The 3,984-nt window shown below is 45.1% G+C and overlaps 1 non-coding gene across 1 annotated transcript; it reads left to right on the top strand.

The window, feature by feature from the left end:
* The first annotated feature begins 2,557 nt into the window (after positions 1 to 2,557).
* Trnay-gua (transfer RNA tyrosine (anticodon GUA)) lies at positions 2,558 to 2,645 on the top strand. Its single transcript is given in 2 exon segments — positions 2,558 to 2,594; positions 2,610 to 2,645. It is a non-coding gene; the product is annotated as a tRNA-Tyr (tRNA).
* The last annotated feature ends 1,339 nt before the right edge of the window (positions 2,646 to 3,984 follow it).

The following is a 3,984-nucleotide window of genomic DNA, read 5'->3' on the forward strand; positions in this document are numbered from 1 at the left end:
ACCTAATTAATACCGCATAATTGCATAATTAGTCTTAATTAATCAACTTCTGAAATAGTATAGTTAGATTAGGAGTCTCAATGAGAAAATTGTAGAGCGACATGGAAAACTCCAGGTACAGCTTTCTGTTGCTCAATACGTGCTACATAAAAGCGTTTTTCCAAGCATGAAAGAAGCCCACGAATCCACGCTAAGTGCCTCGAGCGGCCAGTCGCGCGGCAATTTTCGTGTATTCGCGGGCTTCTCTCATGCTTGGAAAAACATTTATGTAGCACGTGTTGAGCAAACAGAAAGCTGTATTGTGAGTTTTTCATGTTGCTCTACAATTTTCTCATTGACACTTCTCATTTGAGAAGTTCATTAATTGAGACTAATTATGTCATTAGGCGGAATGCAAAACATAAACTGAGTATCTCCAAGCAATGGTGCACAACATTATCTTGATTCTGTCTAGCTGCGTGGCATTTGCCTATTTTCAAAGTTCGGCTCTAGTTACGTGGGCCACTCGGTATGCTTAGCAGTCTTTTTCCTATCAGCGTAAACTGGAGTAGATTCAGTGGCAAAGATCTTGAATCATTCAAGTCCTTAGGAAAGAAACAAGTCTAAATGTTTGCATTGGGGTGTCAGCAAATCGTCCAAGTTGTGCACGAGATTGCTGAGGTGCTCTGAGCGTGCCCCAATAGCGTGCATCCGTGCGAACGCGAGCTTGATATATCGATCGGTGGCGCTGAAGGCCCAACGCCAAAGAAGGCAGAATAATAACAACATATACACAAACCGAACCACAAGCCTCCTGTTAAGACGCTTTAAGACAGACTGTGCACAGTTCTAATGCTATAAAAGAAGAAGAGATAAAAAAGGAGAAATAAAATTACATCACATTCACAATAAACTCAACTATTAAGAGTTTCAAGTTGCGCCGGCTACTGTGAAAACCAATGCACCAGTGAAGTGACTACACGCGTTCAAAGCGAACATGTTGCCAGAGCGTTAATCCCCTTAGCTTCTTCCGTTCGAAAATAAAGCTCGCGCTCTTTCTTACCTTCGAATTAGCTTCCCGCATTTGAGGTCCTGAATTATAATTTAACCGCAGGAATTCCGAATCAACGGTGCGACATGCCGCGTAGTCAGCCAGCATTGAGATGTAAGCGTATGTTGCTACTGCGTTCTTAAACGCGACCCGATTTCCAAAGAGCATGCTTCCGAATACAGTGAGGTTTAGGAAGCATGCTCCTCATGCGTGTCGAAGCGCGTGACAGAATGATCAAGAGCAACTTACGTATGTCTGGAGAACGGAGGCATCCGGCGTGTTTATTTCCCATGATGTGGCTTCTCCGGCGTTTGGAAAATTTCAGGTTCACGTAATCCGCATGGAAAAGAGCAATGCACCAGAAGAGCGCTCACACACACTCATGCGGGTACGCGAGCGCCAACGCCACGGAGCAACTTCTCTCTTTGGCGAACAAGCACGCGTGCTGCGAAGTCGTCAGCGCAACAACGCACCTACGTGCCTACGCTGCCGTCATCAAGTGTGCGCTCGTCGCAGCGGGCGCACGTGCTTTCGTACGCTGATTGACGAAAGTTCCGGAGTTGCGCCACAGAGAGAAGAAAACGCGCGTTGCGGCCAAGTGAGCAAACAAAAACTCGCGCCAATCGTGGATACGTAGCGCCGTGGAGCGACAGCAAAGCGAGCACTTTGTGCCTTCGCTGCAATCGCGGCCGTAAGATGGCGCCAGGCGTAGGGAAAGCCGAAAGGCGAGAGCGGCCAAAACAGGACAAGAGAATCCCAGGACGGAGGCCCAGGCGGGATTACATCTTTGTTACGTTACATTGCGTTGTAACTTTGTATGGCTTTATCTGTTACTGTTACCTACCGATAAACAAATATAGAGAGACAACGTTAATACCGGCAGGTGCTACCAGTATTGTGTGCGTGCACGCTCAGCTTTAGTATTCGGTCAGGCACAAATGAAGCCCAACCCAAACGGCTTGTGACGAGGTAAGGACAGGTGAGGAATCGTGAGGTGCAATCATGCAGCAGCGATTAGTTTGTTAGTGCCTCACGTGATGTGGTTTGCATTAGACGACAGTTTCCTTCGTGATTGCACGCGTCGACCTCATGACGGTGGTCTCAACTCGTGTCAATCGTGTCTTTCTTTACGGCACAACATTGATTCTAGATTGATCACTTTCGGGTATAGTTTCACTTTTGCGTGACGTGCTCACACCCCAATACCCACAGGGGCGACGGGCATCGGGTACTGGCCCGGTAAATCAACATACACTGAAACTGAGATTATTGCAAGTGATCGATCTGGAATGCGGCTCCTGGATGGAGGAGACTTCATATTTAGGGCACTCTGCAGCAGTATATGGTCATAGCGAGCTTTCTTCGCTATAAGCAGAGTTCTGCAAATGCAAGTGTATGACTGCGCTGCCTAATGTGCTAACCTTTTGATCTGAAAAGCAAATGCCAAAGAATTAAAATAAATATTAAGCTAAAGTATGGCAGCTGTAATATATTTTATGTAGCAGCTTTAAAATTGGTGAATTTGTTCCGTCGATAGCTCAGTTGGTAGAGCGGTGGACTGTAGGTGTAAAGTGCGGTAATCCATAGGTCGCTGGTTCGAATCCGGCTCGACGGATAAGTTTTTGTATTTTTTCCCCATAATTTTTATTAGAGGTGGGCGATTATTTGAAGTTTAGAATATGAATGGCATAACAGACGCTAACTATTCGGAAAGAAAATATTCAGCGTTTTCGATGAACTGACCAGATATTTGGCAACAACCTACTGTTACCTGTCTGCTAAACAAATTATCGCAGGTTATTAGAAGTGAAACAGGGACAACGGTTTTCGAAGCAATACAGAAACAAAACTGGTAATACAAGCTTTGTTTCCGGCTTCGCGGCTGAAGCCTACGTGACAACCATGATTCTTGCTCTTCGTGTTTGTACATTTAGTGTTTTTGGCACTCTAGTCATAGCAATGTTATCTCTCACACTACAACCAGGGATGTTTTCCTGACAACGGGCCCTTTTACATGTGTTTAAGGCGTACGAGTTCTTCGGCAGCTTTTTTTTTTTTTTTTTTTCTGCACCTGCATGTGATCTTTTTTTCGGCAGTAATTTATTCAGCGTTTTCGGAAAGCTATATCTTCATACAGCAGCCATTCATTCTTGGAGAGCTAGCTTGTTTGCAACTGCAGGCTCGAAACATGTTGAGGGGCTGTACGTTCAGTTTTCTAATGGCAGTTAGTTGCCTTGGGTTTAAAACTGATCCTTTCCCCCCAAGCTGTTTTATTTTTTTTTTTTTTCACTAGTAAGTATACCCGCGTGATACCTAATTATACCAAATACATATCTGCTGTAAACATATGCGGCTGTGTTTGACTATTCAAATTGATATTAGATTCTAACTATTCGTAGTCGATTCGTATTCGAAAAAAGTTGACATTCGCCTACCTATAGTTCTTAAATAAAATTTATTTGACTGTTGCAAGAGCTCGCGTTCCTTGCTCACCGTGACGAAATTTTCTCTTCTATATGAACGCTCTGTCGACCATTCGGGGCATAAAGCGGCACGCAATGTCTTTCTTTCATTGTTAAAAGGGGGGCAGTATATATAAGAATATATTGTATATGGTCTCGTCGCTATCACGAACGCTGCACGAGGCACTGTCCTTTATGCTCATTCGGAAACAGTATGCGGTCGTAAAGGCGACGCCCAACCACAAGCGACGCAGTAAAGTTGCGTCGCATCGAGGTAGACCAGGCGGTATTTAAAATTATGTTCTGGGGTTTTACATGCCAAAACCACGATTTCATTATGAGGCACGCCGTAGTGGGGGACTCCGGATTAATTTCGACCAGTTCCTTAACGTGCACCCAAATCACGGCACACGGGTGTTTCTGCATTTTGCCTCCATCGAAATGCGGCCGCCGCGGCCAGGATTCGATCCCGCGCCTTCGGGCTTAGTAGCG

Source organism: Dermacentor silvarum, chromosome 1 (assembly GCF_013339745.2).
Source record: "Dermacentor silvarum isolate Dsil-2018 chromosome 1, BIME_Dsil_1.4, whole genome shotgun sequence".
Taxonomy (NCBI): Eukaryota; Metazoa; Arthropoda; class Arachnida; order Ixodida; family Ixodidae; genus Dermacentor; species Dermacentor silvarum.